The following is a 27,190-nucleotide window of genomic DNA, read 5'->3' as shown; positions in this document are numbered from 1 at the left end:
ATATGATGGTAACATAGACCTTTGGAGGAGGCAAGCGAGACATCACAGATTTTAATTTTCACACTTTGCTGATAACATGGGAAATCTTACCATTCAGGAAGAGGGCATTTAGATGTTATTGTTCATTCATCCTGTAGTACTGACTGAGAGCCTACGACATGCAAACTACGGTACTATGTCCTGGGGAAGAATTCATTAAATATGAAATAAAACAGTCTCTGGCCTATAGAGGGCTCACAATGAGTATTGTTGTATTTTTATCATATAAATCCAAAGTCTTCAAGAAACATTCTCAGAGGCACATTTGCCTAATTCCTAGATAGAATAGAGGTGAGTAAAAATAATCAATATCCTTTAGGCTTCATTCACTAAGTAGAAATCATTCATTCATTCAATCAAATGTATCGAGCACGTAATCTGTGCAGAGCGCTTGAGGGAGTACAATACAACAATAAACGATGACATTCCCTGCTCACAACGAGTTCACAGTCTAGAAGAGGGGAGACAGACATCAATATAACTAAATAAAATTACAGAAATGTACATAAGTGCTTTGGGGCTGGAATGGGGAAAGAGCAAAGGGATAAATAAAATGACAGATATGTACATGGGTGCTTTGGGACTAGGAAGGGGGGAAGAGAAAAGGGAGCAAATCAGGACAACACAGAAGGGAATCGGAGATATTTAAAGAAATAAAATCAGTCCTGTAGTCTTTACTCATCAAGGGATGGACAATCAGTACAGCTTGCCTGTGTATAAGCATATCCACTATAGGAAGTCTGAGAGAGAAGACAAATGATGCTTACAGTGGTTCCAAATTTACACGCTGTTTCAGCTTTATCTTCCATTGGTTCCAAGCGTTCATCAGTAGGCTCCTTTATGGTACTAATCTGGGGGTGGAGGCAATGGGGAAGGGTTGATTGTGAGCCATGGGGAAAGAATGAAAAGAGCTGCAAGGAGTGGAGAAAGTGGGAGAGAGAAATAAAAGTAGTTGGAGGAATGGAGTGTGAGAAACCAGGAGGTAGAGAAAGGAATACCCAGGGAGAATCACCAGGGAGAACCAATATTTCTGACAATATAAAAGGTGGCTACCCTATTTAGAATCCTTCTGACTCTATATAAATACATTAATGTTTTATTGTACTCTAAGTGCTTAGTACACAGCTCTGCACCAGTAAGCACTCCATAAGTACCATTCATTACTTGATTTTAAAAAATTGATTGAATTCACATTTCAATAGGGAACATCGAACCTTGTAATTCAGGAAATAATTCCTCATTCATAACGTCATTCTTCTGAGAAAATTGGTTCCGACTACAATGTAAGCTCTAGCCTGTAAACTGAAACTACCAATTCTGTTATTTTGTACTCTCCTAAGCACTTGGTACAGAGCTCTGAACACAGAAAGCGCTCAATAAAAATGATTGAATGTTTTAAATTAAAACTCAGGGTTTGAGAACCAGTTGTGTCATATACTTGAGGACTGTCTTTATGGAGTAAATTTCACCTATCACTATAATGCCTACAAAATAGGTGAATATGCAATTTACTATGAAATGTAATAATAATAATAACAATATTTGTTAAATGCTTCCTGTATGCCAAATGCTCTACTAAGCACTGGAGTAGAAACAAGATAATCAGCTCAGGCATGGTCTCCATCACACGTGGAGCTCACAGTCTAACCAAGGGAAGAACAGGTATAGGTTCGAATCCCGGCTCTGCCACTTGTCAGCTGTGTGACTGTGGGCAAGTCACTTCACTTCTCTGTGCCTCAGTTACCTCATCTGGAAAATGGGGATGAAGACTGTGAACCCCACGTGGGACAACCTGATTATTCTGTATCTCCCTCAGCACTTAGAACAGTGCTCTGCACATAGTAAGCGCTTAACAAATACCAACATTATTTAATCCCCCTTTTACAGAGGAGGAAACTGAGGCACAGAGCAGTGACCTACCCAAGGACATACAGCAGACAAGTGGCAGAGCTGAGACAATTACTCTCCCCCCTCAAAGTATTATTAAATTCACATCTCCTCCAAGAGGCCTTCCCAGACTAAGCCCCACCTTTCCTCACCTCCCACTCCCTTTGCATCACCCTGACTTGCAGCTTTTGCTCTTCCCCCCTTCCAACCCCACAGCATATACGTACACATCTGTAATTTTATTTATTTGAATTAATGTCTGTCTCCCCAGGCCCCTCTAGACTGTTAGCTCATTGTGGGCAGGGAATGTGACTATTTATTGTTATATTGTACTCTCCCAGGTGCTTAGTACAGTGCTCTGCACACAGTAAGCACTCAATAAATGGAGAAGCAGCGTGGCTCAGTGGAAAGAGCACGGGCTTTGGAGTCAGGGCTCATGAGTTCGAATCCCAGCTCTGCCACTTGTCAGCTGTGTGACTGTGGGCAAGTCAGTTAACTTCTCTGTGCCTCAGTTCCCTCATCTGTAAAATGGGGATTAAGACTGTGAGCCCCACGTGGGACAACCTGATTCCCCTATGTCTACCCCAGCGCTTAGAACAGTGCTCGGCACATAGTAAGCGCTTAACAAATACCAACATTATTAGAGAAGCAGCGTGGCTCAGTGGAAAGAGCACGGGCTTTGGAGTCAGAGGTCATGGGTTCAAATCCCAGCTCGGCCATTTGTCAGCTGTGTGACTTTGGGCAAGTCACTTAACTTCTCGGTGCCTCAGTTATCTCATCTGTAAAATGGGGATGAAGACTGTGAGCCTCACGTGGGACAACCTGATTCCCCTGTGTCTACCCCAGCGCTTAGAACAGTGCTCGGCACATAGTAAGCGCTTAACAAATACCAACATTATTATTATTATTATTAATAAATACGATTGGATGAATGAATGAATGAATGAATGAATGAATGAATGAATGAATGAATGAATGAATGAGAACTCAGGGCCTCTAAATCCCAGGCCCATGCTCTTTCCACTGGGCCATATTGTTTCACTATAGGAAGAAGAAATATAAGAGAAGAAATGTCAGATACCTACCATAATAAAGAAAGTGTAGGTTTCTCAGAGTTTTTATGGCTTTGAATTCAGGACCATAATCATAATAATGGTATTTGTTAAGCACTTACTACGTACTAGCACTGTTCTAAGCACTGGGGAAGATAGAAGGTTATCAGGTTGTCCCACATGGGGCTCACAGTCTTAGTCCCCATTTTACAGATAAGGTAACTGAGGCACAGAGAAGTGAAATGACTTACCCAAAGTCACACAGCTGACAAGTGATAGAACAGGTATTCGAACCCACGACCACTGACTCCCAAGCCCATGTTCTTTCCACTAAGCCACACTGCTTCTCATCATCTCCCAATATTGCATTTCATAAAATATGCGGCAACAGATATCAATCAGTTATTGGTTTGGTGGACTCAAGACTTGGCTATTGGAAATTCTGTTTCCAGTCAGCAAGTTCTCTGTCCAGTAAGAATGTATCATCATTATATTTCATGGGATTTTATACCTAGTGAAATTTTCATTAAAAAAAATAGTTTTCCAGAATATCTTCAGTCACATAAATGCATTGCCTGTGTATTCAGTGCTTACTGTTTTCCAGGCACTCTACTACATTTATTGAGCACTTACTGGGTATAGAGCACTATATTAAGTGCTTGGGAAAATACCATGCAATGGACTTGATAAACACGGAACTTATAGGATGATTATAAAATGAAAGTCTGCAATAATCATATTTCATCTTTTTTCCTGTGAATATTTTGTCTCTCATTTTGTTGTACAGTCTTCCAAAGTAAAATGCAACATCTGATTGCATTCATTCATTCAGTCGAATTTATTGAGCACTTACTGTGCGCAGAGCACTGTTCTAAGCACTTTGGAAAGTACAGTACAACAATAAACGGTGAGATGCCCTGCCCACCATAAAAACGGAAGATCTTTAGGTGTAAAAATCACATCTAGTTGCACACCCAATTTTGCCGAGAGTATACTAATTAGATGACCTCACCACATAATGGTATTTCTAAGACCATGGAAAAGTCTAAAATTTCATCAGTAACTTTAGACTCTTTCTTGTTAGAGAAAGAAGTGGTTCCCTTCAAGCAAAAGGTTCATGAGAAATTAGAGACAAATAAGTAAAAGATGTAACAGTGCCAGGTGATGCAAGCATTAAGCATGACAAGACATCAAGGGACTATTATTTCGTGTGCATCTTGTGAACCCATTAGTGGTGTCTTTTTTTAATTCCCAGCCTCTGTTACCCTAAATGTGTTAGCAGCTCTCAGATAGATCTTCTGCAACAGGGCCATTTTCATGCAATGCATTTAGAAGGCCACACAATTACAGAGTTATGAATTAGCTCTTGTACTGAATGGCACATGGAATATAGCTGCCCCATACCTGCTATTTGCAAAAAAAAAAAAACAAACCCCCAAAACAACAGAGCTACATACAAGTATACAGGGTCTTTAAGAAAGAGAAGAATGTGGATTGAAGAAATGGATAAGAAGTTCTAATAGTCAACAAAAAAAAATAATGAAAAAATTGATTTAATGTTTTCAAGAATATTCTTCTTTGCTGCTAGTGCCTTTTCATTAAGAAAGTATGTTCCTACTTTAAGGATAGCTTGAAAGGTGGGAAGCAGCGTGGCCAGGTGGATGGAGCACAAGTCTGAGATCAGCAAGACCTGGGTTTTAATCCCAGCTCTGCCACTTGTCTGCTGTATGACCTTGGGCAAGTCATTTTACTCCTCTGTTCTGTAGTTACCTCACCTGTAAAATGGGGGTTAAGAATGTGAGCCCCGTGTGGGATATGGACTCTGTCCAAGATGATTGACTTGTGTCTATTCCAGTGCTTAGAACAGTGCCTGGCACATAGTAAGTGCTTAAGGAACATCATTAAAAAAAAAAGGTGCTAAAGTCAGAAGTGTTCATTTTACCATCAGATTCTGAGTCTTATTTGTCAGCTAAAACTACCAGAGAAAAAAGAAACCATTGAGATTGCTTCTCAGCAACAATAGCAGCTGCTTTGGTAGCTGGAGCAGCAGCTCATATAACACATGTTTCACGATGAATGCAAACAAAAGCCAGTTCTGAAATTCCAGCCATGTTATGTACACACCAAGTATAAAACCAGTTCAAAATAACATACCCGCTCCGTTCAAGACTTTTTTTTTCCTTCTCTAAATACATTCCATATGAGCCATGGTGTTGGGTCTGCTGGGATCTCCTGGGCTCACCCAGAAAATGTTTTTAAAGCCTAAGCTGAAAAGCGAGAAAGACAGCTGGATAGCAGGCTGAAGCAAAACACTGAAGCTGCAGGTGTTTAAGGTGTTTTGTTTTCTGCAACCAAATCTGCCCCTAGGAATGAATCTGAGAAGAAATCTCTATGCAATATTAAGGGGAATTTTAATAAAGATATGTTCCCTGCCCATGGAAAGGTTACAGTGTAGTGGGGAGTCAGGGTAAAAATACAAATAACAGAACACTGCAGTTACATATAAAATATTTAGTGTATCAATTGATCAGTAGTATTTGTGCACTTATGATTTGAAGAGCATTGTATTCAGCACTTGAGAGAATACAATAGAGTCAGTAGACACTCTCCCTGCCCTCAAGGGACTTAGCATAATCTGTCCCCTTTCCTTATTTTTCCTTTACTGGTATTTTCCGTGATTTTATCTCCTCCCACCTCCCTGGACTTTATTTTTAGTCAAACCCTGGTAGCCTACTGCTAAGTACTGCTACTTATCCTAGGTGTAGGGTGGCAGGGGAATACTCATTTCTTTTTTAAAAAAAGCTTAATGAACAAGTAATATTCTTTAGATACATGAGGCAAGCAAAATCTCCACACATTGTGTAAGATATGAGCTAAAAGATAGCCCTTAAAAAGTTAAAATGAGACAAAAAAAAAGTGTTAAATTCAACATGCCAGTTTAAAAAAGCCTAAATGCATGCCACATTCTTAATAGTCACCTCTCCGCTGCTTTTGACACTGTGAACCGCTCCCTCCTCCTACTCAAAGTCCTATCAAGTCTCAATTTTGCTGAGATGATGCCAATCTGTTTCTACCCTTACCTCTCTGACTCCTCCTTCATTTATTCATTCATATTTACTGCACGCTTACTGTGTGCAGAGCACTGCACTAAGCATTTCTCAGTTTGCTTTGCTAACTCCACCTGTGCCACCCATCCACTTACTGTGGGTGTTCTTTTGAGTTCTCTAGTCTTCTCACTCTACTCCTGAGTTCCTTATAGGCGGGGAATCTGTCTACCAACTCTGTTATATTGCACTCTCCCAAGCGCTTAGTAAAATGCTCTTCACAGGTAAGTACTCTTAAATACACAATTGATTACTCTCTCTCAGGGAGCTCATCTGCTCATATGGCTTCAGCTACCACTTCCATGCGAATGACTCCCAAATCCGGCTCTCTCTAGCCCTGACCTCTCATCTGACCTGCAATTCCATACCTCCTCTTCCTTCCAGGACACTTCTACTTTGATATCCTGCAAGAAACTCAAATTCAGTATATCTGAGGCAGAACTTCTCATCTTTTCCACTCCTCCTAATTTTCCCCTCTCAGGCAATAGTACCGCAATCTCTATCCACTAGACTATACTGCTCTTGTTCTCTCAAGTTAACCTTTTAACTCTATCCTACTTTCACTTTTCCTGCTTCCATTCTCTCACTCACACGGTTCCCCCAGCTTGAAACTCCCTCCCTTCCCAAATCTGACAAGGCACAGCCATCCCCGCATTCAAAACACTCCTAAATTGCCACCTCATACAACAAAAGCCTTACCTGGTTAATTCCTAGCACCCTTACCTCATAAAAACCCATCAGCCATCTCTAACACTAGGAACTTATTTTTCCTCATCCTTATCCCTAATGTAAACATAGTTATATAGTTGTATATTCAATTATTTATTTGATTACTCTGTAACCATTTTTGTCTCCATCTCTCTCATTAAAATGTAAGGACCCTGTGGGCAGGGAACATATCACTTATTTGATTTTTACTTCCCAAACGCCTAGTACAGTGTATTGCCCCAAGTGGGCACTCAATGAATACTACTTATTCCAAAACATTAGAGACATGAAAGGTGATTAATGAAAGACATTGAGATACTGTTACACTTGCTTTACAAAGACTTCACTCACATTATTTGAAACAGAACCAGGAGAGGAAGAAAAAAAGATTTGTCTTCTTGTAGCAAAATATTTCAATATGAAATTAACTAATATAAGCCAACATTTCTCCAAGGTGATTGACATAGAGGCCATTAATGATGGGTAAATCAATCAGTGGTATTTATTGAGTGTTTACTATGTGCAGAGCATTGTCACACTTAAAGAACTTCAGAGTTTTTGTACCAAGCCATATGGACTCTTGAGGGATTTTTTTAGGGATGTCTTTGTCCTCTTTTGTACACTTCCAAACATTTAGTACGGTGCTCTGCACACAATAAGGGCTCAATAAATACTCTAATAGCGAAGATGCAACTCAGAGTCTCATAGAGCTTGTATCTAAATACAAATTTAAAGAATTTTTCCTCTTCACCCCCCAAAACAAGCAAAGCACAAAAATTAACCTCTTTTATGGTATTTAAGTACTTACTATGGGCCAGGTACTGTAATAAGCACTGGGGTAGGTACAAGCTAATCGGGTTGGACACAGTCCATGTCCCACATAATAATAATAATAATAATGTTGGTATTTGTTAAGCGCTTACTATGTGCCGAGCACTGTTCTAAGCACTGGGGTAGACATAGGGGAATCAGGTTGTCCCCCGTGGGGCTCACAGTCTTAATCCCCATTTTACAGATGAGGGAACTGAGGCACAGAGAAGTGAAGTGACTTGCCCACAGTCACACAGCCGACAAGTGGCAGAGCTGGGATTCGAACTCATGAGCCCTGACTCCAAAGCCCGTGCTCTTTCCACTGAGCCACGCTGCTTCTCTTAAAGCCTACGGGCTACGTAGCACATGGTGCCTACGGTCTTAATCCCCATTTTACAGATGAAGTAGCTGAGGCACAGAGGAGTTAAGTGACTTGCCCAAGGTCACACAGCAGAAAAGAGATGGAGCTGTATTTAGAACCCAGGTCCTCTGACTCTCAGTCCCTTGTTCTTTCCAGGGGGCCATGCTGCTTCTATTCCGTTTCACTAACCTATTCTTAGAAAATATTTTTTTGAATCTGTATGAAGACCGGAAGCAAGTTTATGCTAGTTAAATGAAATATATATGGTTTTGTGCGTCTGTTTCTTCCTTCCTTCAAGCAGAGCTATTACAGTGACTCAATTCCAGATCAAACTATTTGCATTGTAGGAGTTAAGCATGTGGCTCTTAAATGTCTTTTGTGCTCTGATACTTCTGGGCCAAGCCAGCAAAGAAGCACTAACTACATGTCTTCAGGCCCATTACTGTTTTTCCCATCTCACCCTCATTAAACACAAAAATAGGGTGGTGATTAGTGAATATGTAGATTTTCTGTGGTAGGGTTGTTAGATCAGAAGAAATTACTGCTTTTTCCTTTTTTTTTTTTCAATTGTGGACCTTGAGAATCCTGCAAATTGAAGTTTTAGTTGTGACAGAGTTTAGTATTTTAGAGGGAGAAATTTAAAGCACTTTCATTTGATCTAGTTTGTCATATGCCTTCATGATGGATTTTTAACTTCCTATTCACTTTTATGCAATCTTTTTAAAGTGGGTTTTATTTATATGTGTTTTTCTTAGGAGGTACCTAGAACAATGTGGGTGCTCAGCATCAGGAAAATTAAGATTGTTTGAAACAAAAAACTCTGTATTACATCTTTTCCCTGGCAAGTTGTCAGTCGGGCATATTTATTGAGCGCTTACTGTGTGCAGAGCAATGTACTAAGCACTTGGGAGAGTACAATATAACAATGAAACAAATTCCCTGCCCACAGGGTATTTACAGCCTAGAGGAAGATACAGACGTTAATTGAAATAAACAAATTACAGATATGTACATAACTGCTGTGGGGATGCCGGGAGCCACAGAAGGGAAAGGAAAAGAGGTTAGTCAGGGAAGGCCTCTTGGAGGAGATGTGCCTTCACAAGGCTTTGAAGGGGAGGAGATATGAGAAGATATGAGATATGAGAAGATATGAGAAGGGATGGTGTTCCAGACCTGAGTTAGGTGGTGGGCGAGAGGCCAGTGGCGAGATAGACAAGACCTATTACAGTCTATCTAACACTGTGACAACTGTGTCACAGTTTAATCAGTTTTCTACTACAACTTTTTAAGTGGCTAGGAGGCATCATTCAAAAAGAGACCTCAAATTTAATCTTAACTGAGCCACGTTTACACAGTGGTGTGCAGGTTGATACCTCAGACATTAATTAGAAGTCCTGATCGAGGTGTTCTTTGGTTTTCCAGCATGGGATAAACATGAGTAATGTATTCTCATTCTAAACACACAGTGCGAAACATGGGTTCTGGAATCAAAGTATTTTAAGATATTGTTAGCTAGTGTATAACAGTGCTCTTCACACAGAAAGTGCTTAATAAATACTCTTACTCCAATACTATTGTTAGAAAACTTGATACATTTTTAGAGCTTAGCTGTGCCCTTTTCAATCTAAGAGTACTAGAAGCCTAAAGCTGCAGTTTAGTAATGGCCACTTTCTCTTCTTCAGAAAAACTTTCCCCCATCTTCTTCTGCTCCACACACCCACTTCCTCATGGGATACTCCCTTCCCTTAATCTCCTTCCTGAGGTTCACCTTCTGGACATCCTCTGCTCTAATCATCTGACGAGTATTGAAATCTGCCAGTTATTCAACAGGATTCACAAGCCTGGTAAGGAGAGCCTTAATGCCCCCAGACCTGGGCCTGGCTCCACTTTTGAGGCTACTGAAACCATGGCCTACTGGAAAGAGTGCCACCTGGAAGTCAGAGGACCTGGGTTCTAATTCTGGCTCCTCCACAGCCTGCTGTTTGACTTTAGGCAAATAATTTCTCTGTGTCTCAGTTTCCTCATCTGTTATATGGGGATTCAATACCTACTTTCTTAGACTGTGAGCCCCATATGGGACAGGGACTGTGTCCAACCTGATTATCTAGTATTTACCTCCGGGCTTAGTCCAGTGCTTGGCATATAGTAAGCACTTAAATACCATTATTATTATTACTACTAAAAAGGAGAGAAAGTAGGAGTGTAGCTTAGGCCAGGTCTAAAGAGGACTGAGAAAGCCTGCTGCTTGAGGTTTTTCTCTGGCTTTCAGTCCCAAAGCTGAATATTCATTTGATCCAGAATACAGGGTTTAAGTTTGAAATATGAAGAAATCCTGTACCTCTTCTGAGTGGCTATAGGCTTCACCAGAATTACAGGTTGGACCATATGTACTAGAGATTATCTTTGGCCTAAAGATAGTACTGTGTTAAATTCAGTTGTTGGCATCAAATCTAGCAAAAGCTGTTTTCCACCGGTTCACAAAACTCCTCCATGAAAGCCACAACAAACCTAAAAAGCTCTCTCCTTATAAGTCGCTGGGCCCCGATTTTAGGTCACAGAACTGTTAACCTCGATTCCCCCAAAAGGGGGCCCCTAATTTAAAGTGGGTTTCACATTATCCAAGTGGTGACTATGGTACGTCATTTTAATGATGTTTTTACAAAAGAGAATGTTAAATCTCAAATACATTTTTGGCTGAATTGCGAGGTTTAACGACCCAGAGTCAAAAACTGTAACTTAATTCCTCATAAAACCTAAATCATTTTCACGAGTCTCTGTTAAACTGTTCCCTCTGTTCAACTTGGGATTTCTATTAGCCCCTGATCTTTTAGAAATATTTGGGTAGTCTTAGTGAAATAGAAAGCATTTTTTTGAAAGAATGGGCTATCAGGATTTTATTTCTATTGACCTGAAAGGGCTCATTTGTATCCTCAATGTACTGTTATCTTATAACTTCTTTTCATTTTACTTATTGGATCTTTAAGAAACAGAAAGGCAAGAAAAAGCTCAAATGAGAGTGTTCTGCTTAATCAGCCTTTAAGGCTGCAATAACCTACCTCAGTTTTTGAACCCTCTTGCCACTCATTTCTTACGGGCACATGTGTGAGATTTATAACACACATTCCCATGGAAAGGCATATTTTCATATTAAATTTGATGTACAGTCAATCTTGACCATTGATTTTTGCGGTGAAATGGAGCTTGCCCATATGCGTGTGGGTCCAGTTGAACACTACCATTTAAAAGGATTCCAGCCATTTTAGGGTTTGGTTAATAATGTGCTTAAGCCACCAATATTTAAGATAAATAGCCAAAACCTCCAACGGCAACACATGCTCACAGGATCAGATCAATTCAGAGGGGAAACAGTTGCCAAAGAAACAGCTAGTATGATAAGACAGTCAAGCAACAGAATCAGATGGAATACTAAGAAATCCACAAGCAGGCATGTGCCAAATTTCCAAATAAAACTCTATGAAAGCATTCTAAGTGTTTTCTTTAAATTGATTTCATAGTAATCAAGTGATTTGGATGCATCATTTGCTCTTCCCACCCTGTGCTGGGCAGTTGAGGCTATAGTTGGGCAGCCTTGGCTGATTCCTCTACCCCAGAGACTGTTAGTTGACAGATCAACTCAGCAAAGTGTGGAGCTGGCCTCAAATGAGGAGTAGTTTTGCTTCCTAATGGTCAATCTATCGAGGGTATTTGTTAAGTGCTTACTATGTGCAGGGCACTGTTCTAAGCACTGGGGTAGATACAGGGTAATCAGATTGCCCCACATGAGGCTCACAGTCTTAATCCCCATTTTACAAATGAGGTAAGTGAGGCACAGAGAAGTTAAGTGACTTGCCCCCAGTCACATAGCTGACAAGTGGCAGAGCCGGGATTCAAACCCATGACCGCTGACTCCCAAGCCCGTGCTCTTTCCACTGAGCCACCGCTGGTCCCATCTCAAAAGAAAGTGGTGAAAGATTGTGAGTTCCATATGAAGCTCATCTCCAGACTGTACGGTCATTGGGAAGAGGGAAAGTGTCCATTATATTGTGGTCTCCCAAGTGTTTAGTATAGTGGTCTGCACACAATAAACAAAATTGATTGATTGACTGAAGCAGAATCAACAGTCATTCAAAACCTGGCCACTGTTGGGACTGACCTGAACAACTCCTGGGCTTCAGGTTGGGAAAAATGTGACCAGAAGTGGTCGCCTTCTAGGTTGGGCTGTTCTGCTCTCACTGGAATCCAACCTCTGGGTTGGGGAAGGGTGCTGTCATCTGCCAAAATGAACTACTGAGTGCCTTCTGCTTGGATCACTAAAAAAAGAGGAAAACAAAATAACAGAACAATCTCCCTGATCCCTAGGAGATTAGAATTGAAAACATTACTGTGACCTGAACAGACACGTAAAGTGCATTCGGGATGACTGGAAAAGCACTCAAGTAAATTAAGGAACATGTACAAAGTACTGGCATTATAGTCAAGAAAAGGGTTGCACACTGAGGGATAGAGAAGGATCAGGGAATCACTGGACTTGGATTTCAAGCAGGTAATGACAACATGATAAATGGTTATCATGCCAAATGGTGGGGGGACTGGGTAAGAAGAAGTCTCCCTGTGTGATGAGGTTTCTGCCAGGACTTTGTTCCCATGGCTTCATGGTTACAACTCTGATGATTAGCCTAAGCCCCTCAAAATGATCCGAGATGGCAGGTGAGATGAGGATCTAGCAAGCCCCTTCAGCCAGTAGTATACGCTGCTGCCCAAGTCCTCTTCCTATAACGGCTTTTGACTTTTTTCCACTCCCCCACTAAAACCTCAAATGGCTATCCTTTTCTCTCCACACTAAGCAAAAATCCTTTACCCTTAGGGTAAGGGTTTTCCATCACTTCTCCACTCTCGCCACCTTATATGTTAGCCCTGTTTCTAATGTGTCAGAATTCACTTATTTTAAAATTGCCCCTGTGCTCAGCACCGGGCAGGCACTTCACTTCTCTGTGAAGTAACTACTATTACTGTTGGAACCTGCTACACCTCACTTCCATCTTCGCTCTCCCATGTTCATCTTTTACGTGTACCTTGCTCTCAGCTTGCACCTTAAAACTCTTGTTCACACTATCCTTCCCCTCTCTAGAACTTCCTCCCCATCCAAATTGACCAGATCACAGCTTTCCCTACAAAACCCATTTCCTGAAAGAGACCTTCCTTAATTAATTACCCTTTCCCAAGTTACATAGAGACAATAGCCCTCGGCAATAAATAGCAGGAATATTTCTATATTCTATATCCCTTTCTATATTCCTGCTATTACCAGGCATATCCCCATTCTTTCTCCTGTTGTCACTATTTGTAAGCAACTTTTATCTGCCTGTCTTCCCCCCATTCAGATTGTTAGCTCTTTGAGGAAGAGACCACTTCTTTGGGTCTGTTGTACTCCAAAGAGCATATAGTACGCACAAAGGTGCTCAAAAAATGCAATTGATTCATTCATTAGTATTTATTGAGTGCTTACTATGTGCAGAGCACTGTACTAAGCACTTGGAATGTACAATTCAGCAACAGAGACCATCCCTGCCCAATAGGATAGAGAGGCAACATTCCTAGGGCAGGTCAGGACACCCACACAGCAAGTACGCTTGACAGATGATCGGGGGGTAGACTGACATGTATGAAGGGAATGTTTGATCCAGGCTGTCACTGGATGGCCATGGATTCAATTTTTCATGCCTGTCAGCGGGGTGCTACAAATACTTTTGCCACAAGGAAGAAAGTAAATTCAGATACACCGTTTAACATTTCTTCCGTTGGCCCTCTCGAAGCCAAATTCCACTTACAATTGTTCAATTGATTGATTACCAATTGATTGATTAATAATTATGGTATTGGGTAAGTGCCAGGCACTTTACTAAGCACTGGGGCAGATACAAGCAAATCGGGTTGGACAAAGTCGTTGTCCCATATGGGGCTCACAGCCTTAATCCCCATTTTACAGTTGAGATAACTGAGGCACAGAGAAGTGAAGTGAATTGCCCGAGGCCACACAGAGGACAAGTGTGCCAGGATTAGAACCCCGCCCTTCTGGCTCCCAGACCCATGCTCTATCCACTACACCATGCTATTTCCTAGTACAGTTCAGGGGTCTTCCAAGGAATTTCAATCCTAAGGAAGCTTCAGGAGATTACATCAGTACCCTGAAAATAGATACAGAAGCAGGGAAGTAGAAGAGTGACTGTGTCTGGTTCCGGTAACTGCAACAAAATAATTTATTGATTGGACTGAAGAAAATAGAGCACTAAAGAAGGAGCACAGAAAACACACACAAAAGTAAAAGACAAGATCCCTGTTCTTCAGTATTTCCAATCTAATGGGGAAGACAAAATCAATCACACGTTTTGAGACCTTACTGTCTACACAGCACTGTAGTAAGTACTTGGGAGAGTAATAATAATGTTGGTATTAGTTAAGCGCTTACTATGTGCAGAACACTGTTCTAAGCGCTGGTGTAGACACAGGGGAATCAGGTTGTCCCACGTGGGGCTCACAGTCTTAATCCCCATTTTATAGATGAGGTAACTGAGGCACAGAGAAGTTAAGTCACTTGCCCAGAGTCAGTATGCACTTTCCCTGCCCACGTTGAGCTTAGATATTAATATAAACTATAGACATGTATATAAGTGCTATGGAGCTGAGAAAGGGGTGAATAAAGGGTACAAGTGCAAGGATGACACTGAAGGCAGTGGGAGAAGAGGAAATGAGGGCTTAGTTGGGGAAGGCCTCTTGAAGGAGATATGATTTTAGTAAGGCTTGCTCTGGGGCTGTGTCAAAGTAGTATGCATAAATTAATGGGAAAAGGAATTAAAAATAGAGAATACATATGCATCCGCTCTGGGCACCCAAGATGTACTAAGTAGTAGGACCATTTATGCTCACTCCATCCCTAGTGGATATTTTTCCAAACCTATGTTTTGCAGTCCAGATCACATGGATAGACATCATTTGTAATTATGGAAGCAGAAAACAGGAAAAAGGATTTACATCCATTCACTGATTTTTTGCTTGACGGTAGCTTATACAAAAAAAAAAGAAAATGATGTTCCAATTAGTTTACTCCAATACTCAATGGTATTTATTGCATGTTTACTATGTGGGAGACACTGTACTATGCAACTTTCTTCACACTGTTTGTACCCTGAACTGAAGTGCTTTGAGTAAGTATTTATTGAATGCTGTGTCCAGAGCACTGTACGAGGCACTTGGGAGAGTACAATATAACAATAAAGAGACAAATTCCCTGCCCAAAATGAGCTTACAGTCTAGAGCTTTAATTACAGGATGGCAACTATGGCATTATGAATTGCCACATAAAATGGAATGCAATTTAACCAACATTGCTGGTTTTATTAATCCAGCCTTCTGCTTTGCATTCATTTGGGTGTGGTATTCCATAAGTGCTTACTATGTGCCAAGCACTTTACTAAGAACTGTACTAATCTGGGTGGCTCCAGGCCCCATCCCACATGGGGTTTACAGTCTTAATCCCCATTTTACAGAGGATGTAACTGAGGCCCAAGGAAGTGAAGTGACTTGCTCGAGGTCACAAAGCAGACAAGTGGCGGATCCAGGATTAGAACTCAGTTCCTTCAGTCTCCCAGGCCCATGTCCTATTCATCAGGCCACACTGTTTCTCAGCATGGGTGTAGGGGAGATGGAAGAGCCAACCCAAAGATGGTCTTTGCTCCATCTGGGATCATGGTAACCCTTCAGGGAGAGAGGGATACTTCAAAATAGAATCAGAATGAGAACTACATTTAATCCTATAGCATAGAACCAACCGTAACAGGCCCTTTGGGCTAAAGAGTACCAAGAAAAACCCCACAAAGTAACAAGTCTGACTTGCCTACGGGGTCTGTTATGTCAATCTGGACCCACCTTTCTGAAGCCACAGTTCTACTCCAGAATGAACGAGACTGACCAGGCTGAGGAGGACCCAAGACCAGATCAGACGTGTTGGGTCATTCGCCCATCCAGGCTAGAACCCCAACTTCAAGACAGCTCCAGAGCATATTCCAAAGTCTGCTGAACCTCAAAATTCTAGGGCACAATCCTGAGGTAGCTGATGGAATAAGGTCTTGGGGCAAGCTGAAACTCTTCTCAAGGCTATAGAGTCGTCCATTTAGCCTGAGGCTCAGGGTTGCTCTGCCTTTTTGGAAGCTGCTCTATTTTGAGTCACTGAGGAGTTATTTTCCTTGCTCTTTGTTTTGAAGAGTCTTGGAAATCCCGGGATAGGGTTCTTTTCTAATGCAAATGTTTACTTCATAGAGGACGCATGTTAGTCTTTCTGACCACATCCCTTTACACATCCCCCTTACTCATCCAGTTTATTTTTAATGTAAATCCAGAATGAAAATACATACACACTCCACCTCTGGCATAAAAAGAAGTTGAACATTATTTTTGTATTTGATTTAAAAAAGTGACATTTTTCTAGTATTAGTAGTTGCTAATGCCAGATCGATGATTATTATGTTATTGGTTAAATGCTTACTATGTGCCAAGCACTGTTCTAAGTGCCTGGGTAGGCACAAGTTAATCAGGTTAGACACAGTCCCTATCCCAGATGGACCTCGCAGTCTAAAGTAGGAGGGAGAATAGCTCAGTCAATCATATTTACTGAGTGTTTACTGTGTGCAGAGCACTGTACTAAGAGTTTGGGAGAGTACCATATAACAATAAACTGACACATTCTCTGCCCAAAACGGACGTACAATCTAGAGGAGAGGTATCTAATCCCCATTTTAGAGTTGAGGAAACTGGGGCACATAGAAGTGAGTTGCCCGAGGTCACACAGCAAGCAATTCATTCTTTCGATTGTATTTACTGAGTGCTTACTGTGTGCAAAGCACTGTTGGCAGAAGCAGGATTAGAATCCATGTTCTCTGACTCCCAGGCCCATGCTCTTTCCACTAGGCCATGCTGCTTCTCTAGATTGATATTTAAACTCTAAATTCACAGAAGAAAATCCAAGATGATACTGTTACTAAAATAACTTTTCAGTAGACTATCATTCCAAATTTAAAACAAGGTCTCAGTGGACAAGGACAAGTGAAATATATTTTCTTCGGTAGCATTTAGGGAGCACATACAATCTCTGAGTGGAAAATCTATTTTTCAACATTACCTTAGCTCCCTGAAAATGCTTTCCCTGCCCCTGTCATAGAGGTCATGTTTAGAACAAATGAGATGAACTCAGAAACTCATTTAAAAAAATACCTCCTCATTCATCTCCAGAAGTTTACATTTTTAAAGTGTCAGAAATGGAAAGAATTATTTTATAACTAAAATCATGGAAGTTCTGGAACATTCAGAACCCTAGTAACTCCCATGTCCATTCCTTTACCATTTTTGTCTTTTTCCAATGGAGGTGGGTGTTGTGATCTTTGGTAGACCTTCTTGGAGGGGAATTTTGTGTTAAGAAATGGAACCAGAAAAGCTTGTCCCCAGGGGCACTGTTTATAGAAGCAGCGTGGGTCAGTGGAAAGAGCTCGGGCTTGGGAGTCAGAGGTCATGGGTTCTAATCCCAGCTCCACCACATATCAGCTGAGTGACTTTGGGCAAGTCACTTCATTCATTCATTCATTCAATAGTATTTATTGAGCGCTTACTATGTGCAGAGCACTGTACTAAGCGCTTGGGATGAACAAGTCGGCAACAGATAGAGACAGTCCCTGCCGTTTGACGGGCTTACAGTCTAATCGGGGGAGACGGACAGACAAGAACAATGGCACTAAACAGCGTCAAGGGGAAGAACATCTCGTAAAAACAATGGCAAATAGAATCAAGGCGATGTACAATTCATTAACAAAATAAATAGGGTAACGAAAATATATACAGTTGAGCGGACGAGTACAGTGCTGTGGGGATGGGAAGGGAGAGGTGGAGGAGCAGAGGGAAAAGGGGAAAATGAGGCTTTAGCTGCGGAGAGGTAAAGGGGGGATGGCAGAGGGAGTAGAGGGGGAAGAGGAGCTCAGTCTGGGAACGCCTCTAGGAGGAGGTGATTTTTAAGTAAGGTTTTGAAGAGGGAAAGAGAATCAGTTTGGCAGAGGTGAGGAGGGAGGGCGTTCCAGGACCGCGGGAGGACGTGACCCAGGGGTCGACGGCGGGATAGGCGAGACCGAGGGACGGCGAGGAGGTGGGCGGCAGAGGAGCAGAGCGTGCGGGGTGGGCGGTAGAAAGAGAGAAGGGAGGAGAGGTAGGAAGGGGCAAGGTGATGGAGAGCCTTGAAGCCTAGAGTGAGGAGTTTTTGTTTGGAGCGGAGGTCAATAGGCAACCACTGGAGTTGTTTAAGAAGGGGAGTGACATGCCCAGATCGTTTCTGCAGGAAGATGAGCCGGGCAGCGGAGTGAAGAATAGACCGGAGCGGGGCGAGAGAGGAGGAAGGGAGGTCAGAGAGAAGGCTGACACAGTAGTCTAGCCGGGATATAACGAGAGCCCGTAATAGTAAGGTAGCCGTTTGGGTGGGCCTTCACTTCTCTGTGCCTCAGTTCCCTCATCTGTAAAATGGGGATTAAGACTGTGAGCACCTCTTGGGACAACCTGATCACCTTGTATCCCCCCCAGCGCTTAACGCATAATAAACGCTTAACAAATACCATCATTTTTATTATTATTTTGTCTCTCTGTTATTCCTTCCAAACCTCTTATCAACACTTGCCTGGATCAAGGCCCACTGGTTAAGATAGGCCACCTAAGTTCAGCTCTGAAAGGTGTTCTGAGCCTTTTGCATTTCCAGACTCTTTTATTACTAGTAGTAACAATAATAATAATAATAATAATGGTATTTATTAAGATCTTACTATGTGCCAGACACTGTACTAATTGTTATTCCTTGTTATTCCTTCCAAACCTCTTATCAACACTTGCCTGGATCAAGGCCCACTGGTTAAGATAGGCCACCCAAGTTCAGCTCTGAAAGGTGTTCAGAGCCTTTTGCATTTCCAGACTCTTTTATTACTAGTAGTAACAATAATAATAATAATAATGGTATTTATTAAGATCTTACTATGTGCCAGACACTGTACTAATTGCTGGAGCGGATACAAGCAAATCTAGTTGGACATAGTCCATGGTCCACATGGGACTCACAGTCTCAATCCCCATTTTACAGATGAGGTAACCAAGACACAGAGAAGTGAAGTGACTTGCCCAAGGTCACACCGTGGCTAAATGGCAGAGCCAGGATTAGAACCCATGACCTTCTGACTCCCAGGTCTGTGCTTTATCCACTACACCATGCCTCACCCCTAGTAAGGGTCCACCTTTTCCTGAAATAGAGGGGTGAAATGGAATAGGGATATTTGGTTAGTCCAGAATTTACCAATCAAGAGTATTTGCACAGCACTATACTAAGAGCTTGGGAGAGGAGAGTAAGTAAGTAGGTAGATCCCTACCCTCAAGGTGTTGACAGTCTAGTGGATTCTATCGGTTACTACATTTAATATCACTACTCTTCCATTTATCTTATCAATCACTCAATCATATTTATTGAGCATTTACTGTGTGCAGAGCACTGTTCTAAGTGCTTGGGAAAATACAATTTAAGAGTCGGTAGATACGTTTCCTGCCCACGGTGAGTCTAAATAGGAAGACAGACATTAACATACATAAATGTTATGGATCGGTACAGAAGTGCTGTGAGGTTCAGGGAGGGGTGAATAAAGGGTGAAAATCCAAGTGCAAGGACAACATAGAAAGGAGTGAGAGAAGAAGAAATGAGGGGGTTAGTCAGGGAAAGCCTCTTGGAGATGTGCTTTCAATAGGGTTTAAAGGTGGGGAGGGTGATATTGCCTGTCAAATGTGAAGAGGAGGTTGTTCCATACCAGAGGCAGGATGTGAATGAGAGGCTGGCAGCAAAATAGATGAGCTTTAGGTATAATGAAAGGTAGGTGTTAGAGGAGTGAAGTGTGCGGGCTGGGTTACAGTAGGAAAATACCCATTCCCCATTGCTCCCCGCTTGACTAGTAAACTTGCATAGCTAGATTGTAACTCCCAGTGGATAGTGCACGGGCCTGGGAGTCAAAAGTACCTGGGTTCTAATCCCCTCTCTGCCACTTGTCCACTGTGTGACCTTGGGTAAGTCACTTCATTTCCCTGTGCCTCAGTTACCTCATCTGTAAAATGGGAAGGCAGAGTGTGAGCCCTACATGGGACATGATGTAGAGCCAACCTGACTACCTTATATCTACCCCGATGCTTAGTATAGTGCTGGGCACTTAATAGGCACATAACAAATACCTCAATTATTGTTATTCCTAATGGCTGAGGTCATATTTTTGGTGTTCTGAATCCTCTGATTCCCTAGTGCCTAATACAAGGTGGTGCTTAATAAATGTGAAGTGAACTGGTTCCACAAAGAACTGAGAATGTGTAGTCCCTTCCATTCATCCATTCATTCAATAGTATTTATTGAGAGCTTACTATGTGCAGAGCACTGTACTAAGCATTTGGAACGTACAATTCGGCAACAAATACAGACAATCCCTGCCCAGTGACGGGCTCACAGTCTAAACAGGGACTTCCCTGGAACACTACCGCTTTGTAAATATTCTCACTTCAGGGTGTCTACAAGGGTGTAGTAATAGCAAGCAGTCTATACAGTTCTCTGTGACTGTGGAATTAAAAATCAAAAATATTTCTTACTCATTTTCTTCAACCTCTACACATCGTTCTCAGATAATGATAATAATAATGCCGGTATTGGTTAAGCACTTACTATGTGCCAAGCACTGTTCTAAGCGCTGGAGCACTATGTTTGACAGGACTTTGGACATCACTGCCACTTCATCCATCCAGGCCAGATTGAGGCTGTATCCCTTTTCCTATAATAATAATAATAATAATTATGTTGGTATTTGTTAAGCACTTACTATGTGCAGAGCACTGTTCTACGCACTGGGGTAGACACAGGGGAATCAGGTTGTCCCACGTGGGGGTCACAGTCTTCATCCCCATTTTACAGATGAGGTAACTGAGGCCCAGAGAAGTTAAGTGACTTGCCCACAGTCACACAGCTGACAAGTGGCAGAGCCGGGATTGGAACCCATGACCTCTGACTCCAAAGCCCGTGCTCTTTCCACTGAGCCACGCTGCTTCTCTAATTGTGGTATTTGTTAAGCGCTTACTATGTGCAAAGCACTGTTCTAAGCGCTGGCGGATACAAGGTGATTAGGTTGTCCCACGTGGGGCTCACAGTTTTAATCCCCATTTGACAGATGAAGTAACTGAGGCACAGAGAAGTTAAGTGACTTGCCCAAGGTCACACAGCTGACCAGCAGCAGAGCTGGGATTAGAACCCGTGACCTCTGACTCCCAAGCCCACGCTCTTTCCACTGAGCACTGCCTACCTATAACAGGTCTAACTCAATCAATGCTTCCCAGCGCACAAAGAGCTTACGGTCTACAGGGGGAGACAGATATTAAAATACATGACAGAGAGAGAAGCAGCATAGCCCTCTGGATAGAGCACAGGCCTGGCAATCAGAAGGAACTGAGTTCTAATCCCAGGTCCACCAGGTCTGCTGTGTGATCTTGGGCAAGTCAATCCACTTCTCTGGGCCTCAGTTACCTCATCTGTAAAAAGCGATATTAAAATGGTGAGCCCCATTTGGGACAGGGACTGCGACTAACCCAGTGCTTTGTACAGTGCCTGGCACATAGTATTTAACTAATACCGTTATTATTATTATTATTATTATTATCATTAGGGGAAAGAGTAGAGAAGCAGCATGGCTCAGTGGAAAGAGCCCGGGCTTGGGAGCCAGAGGTCATGGTTCTAATCTCGGCTCCGCCACTTGCCAGCTGTGTGACTTTAGGCAAGTCACTTTACTTCTCTGTGCCTCAGTTACCTCATCTGTAAAATGGGGATTAAAACTGTGAGCCCCACGTGGGACAACCCAATCACCTTGTATCCCCCCCAGTGCTTAGAACAGTGCACATAGTAAGCGCTTAACAAATACCAAACTTTTTTAGAGTATAAGAATAGTTACTTAAGCACTATGAGGCTGGGGTGAATTAGAAAGTGTTTAAGGTGCCCAGCCTGATTTTGACACCACTCCTGCTTGCTGCTGATAGCAAAGCTACTATCTGATAACTACTAACCTGGTATCTACTAGTCTGAGAGCCCAGACAAGCAGATGGCTCTCAGGTCCCCGGGCAGGTGGCTGCATCCTGCCCTGCAGAGGTCCATTCCAGCCCCAAGGGGTAGGACAAACTAGTCCCAAAATCCATGAGGGACCAGGGGGACCTAGAGACATCATCCCCATGGGGTGGTTGTCTTAGCTTTCCTTAATCATCTTCAGCTGAGTCAACCCAAGTTTGGAATCACACCTCCTTGCTGAGCAGACTTGTGTGGATGGTTTCTCAATCAATCTATTTTTCCAGCTTTATAAAGAGCGAAAGCTCCGGGTTTTGCTAAAAGTGTCCTGTGTCATACTGCATGGATTTTGCTGTAGTAATACTAGAGGTTGCCTATTATATTCATGAATAATGAGCTTCTACTTTAATAGAAGAAACCATGAATCCTAATCAGGTACACATTTTTGGCATGGTTTATGTGTTTCCTTTTTTCACTTATGTGCATTTTCAAGATTCTTTTGAAATTAAGAGGCAAAATAACAAACTAGGCATTTGTCCTGGATCCATAATAAACATGATTATCATCATTGACAATTAATATTTTACTGAATCCTCACCAGCTGCATAACACTTTATGGGAAGTAACTGCCTAACAGGCTTAGTAGAAATTCCATAAATTACAAGAGCTTTAACTGCATACCAAATGTAAAGGTGGAAAGTGTATATCTTATTTCCAAAGCATATCTCTTTATAACTTCAAAGGATGGGATGAGCAGTAGACCTTTGGCTGCCAAAAGTAGAGATGAGCAGCTTGCCATGTAATAATCAAGAGAGAGGTGGCATTTTCAAGCAAAGGCTTCAGGAAAGATCACAACCCTGAGCCAGAAGCAAAATCAACACCAGGTGTTGCAAATAACAAATGCAAAAGCACATCAAAAGTTGATCTTCAGTGCCAGAGTGAGGAAGAAACAATGACCTACAATTTGGGTTTTTCTACCTAAGGCTCAAGCACAGATAAATGTTCACTGTCAGAGGCATCACCGTCAAAGAATGTGTGTGCAAATAAAATCAGTTCTCCTAGAATAAGGGGGTTTGGTTAGTTTGGGCCTTCTTTTGGACAATATTTTGGGGCCTAGCCGTCTCTCAAAACTAACTTTGCCATTAAGAGGCAGAAAGAAGGCAAAACCTCAGACAGCTGCTGGTCATCAGTAAGTGCTTAACATTAATGCAGATCCAAGATTCAGAACCACCACCTTGCAGCTACTGACAGAACCAGAATATCGAGCTCCGCTACCTCAATTTTGGAGGGATAGTCTGTTCCAATATGGATTTATTCACACTGAAATAATTCCTCAACAGTTTATGAGGAGTGAAATGTGATGGCCTAATGAATCACATGCACCCTTTGAATCATCCTTATTGTATCACCCAGAGTAGTTAACAGTTGGCCCAATGGACCTGAGATCCAAGAGAATCCAAAGGAGTCATTCAGGCCTATAGGCAGTTCACAGATGTCTACAAATACCCCTGCAAAAGCCCCATGGCCATGGCTCTATGTGTCCACATTAAGTGTTTGAAGCAGGGAGGGATTGAGAAAGAAAGTGGCTCAGGTCTATTCTTCAGAGGGGTCTCTGAATAATAATAATAATAATGGTATTTGCTAAGTGCTTACTAAGCACTTAGTAAGTGCTTACTTACTAAGAAGAGCTTAGAGAAGCAGCGTGGCTCAGTGGAAAGAGCATGGGCTTTGGAGTCAGGGCTCACGAGTTCGAATCCCAGCTCTGCCACTTGTCGGCTGTGTGACTGTGGGCAAGTCACTTAACTTCTCTGTGCCTCAGTTCCCTCATCTGTAAAATGGGGATCAAGACTGTGAGCCCCACGCGGGACAACCTGATTCCCCTATGTCTACCCCAGCGCTTAGAACAGTGCTCGGCACATAGTAAGCGCTTAACAAATACCGACATTATTATTATTATTATTATCCAAAAAGCACACAACAAATATTTGATTCATTTAGCCCATCCTATCACATGCTTTTACATCACGGGTGTAAACCCATTAAGGTTTGTATCCATGTGTCCTGTAGCATAGATGTGGTTTTTTAAGGAAAATAAAATTATAAAATGTACAGTTCCTCTGTATTCCCACATATCTTCCTCCATCTGTCCTTCCCCCTTTCCTATTACTGCCAGTTCTGCTATAAGGTGAAGTCCTATTACATAATTTAGATATCATGTCATGGAATTGTTAGCGAATTTAATTTTTTTAAGGTATTTGTTAAGTGCTCACTGTGTGCCAGAGATTGTACTAAGTGCTGGGGTAGGTACAGGATAATCAGGTTGGACACCTTCCCTTGTCCCACATAGGGCTCACAGTCTCGGTCCCCATTTTACATATGAGGTAACTGAGGCACAGAGAAGTGACTTGTCCAAGGTCACAGGGCAGACAAGTGGCAGAACCGGGATTAGAATCCAGGTCCTCCCCTCAGGGGGAGTCATTTCTGGATATAACTCGCCCAACCGACAGGTTGGTGCAAGAACAGATTCGGTAAGGACAAAGGGTTGTGGTTAGGCCTGTGATGACATAGGTCAAGGGTGAGGCTCTAAGACTTTGTTCTGCCTGCTAGCACAAAGCACATGGGACTGTGCTCCTTGCCTTCCTCTACTGTACTTTGTCCCTCTGTGGGTTTGCACTGTTACTCAAGAAGCAGCGTGGCTCAGTGGAAAGAGCCTGGGCTTGGGAGCCAGAGGTCGTGGGTTCTATCCTGGATTGGCCACTTGTCAGCTGTGTGACTTTGGGCATGCCACTTAACTTCTCTGTGCCTCAGTTACCTCATCTGTAAAATGGGGATGAAGACTGTGAGCCCCACGTGGGACAACCTGATTACCCTGTATCCCCCCCAGCACTTAGAACAGTGCTTGGCATATAGTAAGCGCTTAACAAATACCATTACTATTATTATTATTATTCAATTAAAAAAACAATGAATGGCAAGGGTGTAAAGTGTCTGCTACTGGTGGGAGTGCAGCTGATGCCAGAGAAGAGAAAAACAATTAGTCTGGACCAAAAACTCTATGTGATAGACAAGTGTGAAAAGAACAAAATAATTATTCACTCAATGTCATTTAAAAAAACACATACGATTCAAGAAAAAACTTAAGACTCTGTATTGAAAAATGATCATAGTGGATCCACCTAACCCATTAATTACGGTTGAATCAATGGCTATATTATAACATCATTTTCCTATCGTGTGAGACTCTTCAAAAAGACAGCTATAGCATTACAACCGAAATGACTGCTTTCTTTCCATATTCCAGGCCCGTTGCCAGATTATACCGTGGGTCTCCTGCTGGTCACCTAGTCAAATGTCACTGAAATGGCCTGCTTCTCTTGGCACCGAACAGCTTGAGCTACCCCTTGCAGTTCTAATAAAAAGGAAAACATCCTATCTGATGTTACTGAAGAAAGTAGGGTTTCTCTCTGTTTCTCTGAAACAACCATAAAAAGCAGAGAAAACAAAATATCAGCTGGCCACAAGAGCCAAAAGGAGAAAGACGAAGCACATGAAAATATCTGAGAAATTCTGTTTTGTCAGACTTGCTAAGGGCCAAGCTGCTCAGCAGGGCCAGATTCGGAGAATGGGCCACTTCTGAGCCAAGGGAAAGACCAGCCACCCCTAGGTTCCTCTGACATCATTTCCTTACTTTATGCTGCACATTCCCACAACGTTTTTCAGAGGAGCTTTTTTCTGACACCACTTCACCGCACCACCCCAAAACTCTGGGCAGCTTGACCCCAGAACTCCAAATTATTTTTTGCAAATGAGTCATGTTTGCTGGCATAGAGGTCACAATTGGCTTGAAGTGAGAGAGAGACAGATTCTAAAAACTTTGCACTATCTAATTATTGATAATAAACCTCAATAACTAGTCACTAAGATAGATTTGAGGTACTTTATATCTTTCCCTTATGGAACAAGCGAGACTCTGTTGGTGATTGTAGTCTAATACTTGGGACACTCACTGAGCACCAGTAGGTTATTATACTTTTCTTTCCATTCTCGTGTGGCCTCGTGACTTTTCTCCATGCATTGAATCTCTCATGAAAGTCAACGCATCGGATATAAGCATATTTGCCATTGGTATAACCTGATCCTTTTTGAATCTTTTCATCCCAGTGGGGCCTGGGTATTGATGGTGGTAGGGATGCTAAGGGGAGATATGTGGATATTAGACTTCCACTGTTGCTCCTAAGCATGTTGGGAAGATCCGAGAAGGTATTTGTTTCACTGCAGAGAAGATGCCACCGCTGCTCAGAAGCAGGAAGTCAGTAGAATAAAATATATCAGGCTCCTCTTTCGTCTAGCTTCTCTTTCATAAGAAGCCTTAGTTCACTCACCACAGCAATGTCAATTCCAATTACGGCCAGCTCTCATAAAGCTCTCTGTTTTTACCTGGATGGGATTGCTCTCACCGTGAAGGATAGTTACCCTCCCCCGGTTCAGTCTGAGACAGTATGCCCCAGTTCTGAAAAAAAAAATAAGAACCTCTTCTTGAGAAATTATTTCATTCTTTGCCCTCATACTTTGAAAACGAAAGATTTACTCAACAATAGTAAGTGAAGGACTAAATGTATAGCAGGGATCATGTGTTTGACTTCTATTGTACTCTCCTTAAGCACTTAGTTGAGCGTTCTGTACACGGTAGGTGTTCAATAAATATGACTGATTGATTAATACTGCATCACTAACCCAGCTACTGGATGGACAGGGTGAGAGAACGGATAGTTCAGCACAACCTATCTCTTTTACTGGGAAAACAAATCAAGTGCCTTTCCTACTAATATAGCCCCTACCCTATCCTACCTTACAGCCCTTTACAAGTAGACAACCAGGATAATGGTTGTTCAATCATGAAAGAGACAACCTCAGTCAACACTCAAGTACCTGGGTATCCTTATTTGAGAAACACCATTCAGGGATCAAATGGGTAATGGACTTCATGGAATCATTCAAAACAACCATCAGCATCAGGTTGCTAGAGAGTGACTAGCAAAGGTTGGTCAGGAAGATTGCCTGGGAAGAGAAAAGAATTCTAATGTAG

At 42.1% G+C, this 27,190-nt stretch overlaps 1 protein-coding gene across 1 annotated transcript in view; it reads left to right on the top strand.

The window, feature by feature from the left end:
- The window catches only part of UST (uronyl 2-sulfotransferase), a 305,282-nt gene that overhangs the window by 254,369 nt on the left and 23,723 nt on the right, over positions 1-27,190 (top strand). The gene's annotated exons all lie outside the window — the stretch shown is intronic.

The sequence above is a fragment of the Ornithorhynchus anatinus genome, chromosome 2, assembly GCF_004115215.2.
Source record: "Ornithorhynchus anatinus isolate Pmale09 chromosome 2, mOrnAna1.pri.v4, whole genome shotgun sequence".
In the NCBI taxonomy this organism is placed as follows: domain Eukaryota; kingdom Metazoa; phylum Chordata; class Mammalia; order Monotremata; family Ornithorhynchidae; genus Ornithorhynchus; species Ornithorhynchus anatinus.
This window is presented reverse-complemented; position numbering and strand designations above follow the sequence as displayed.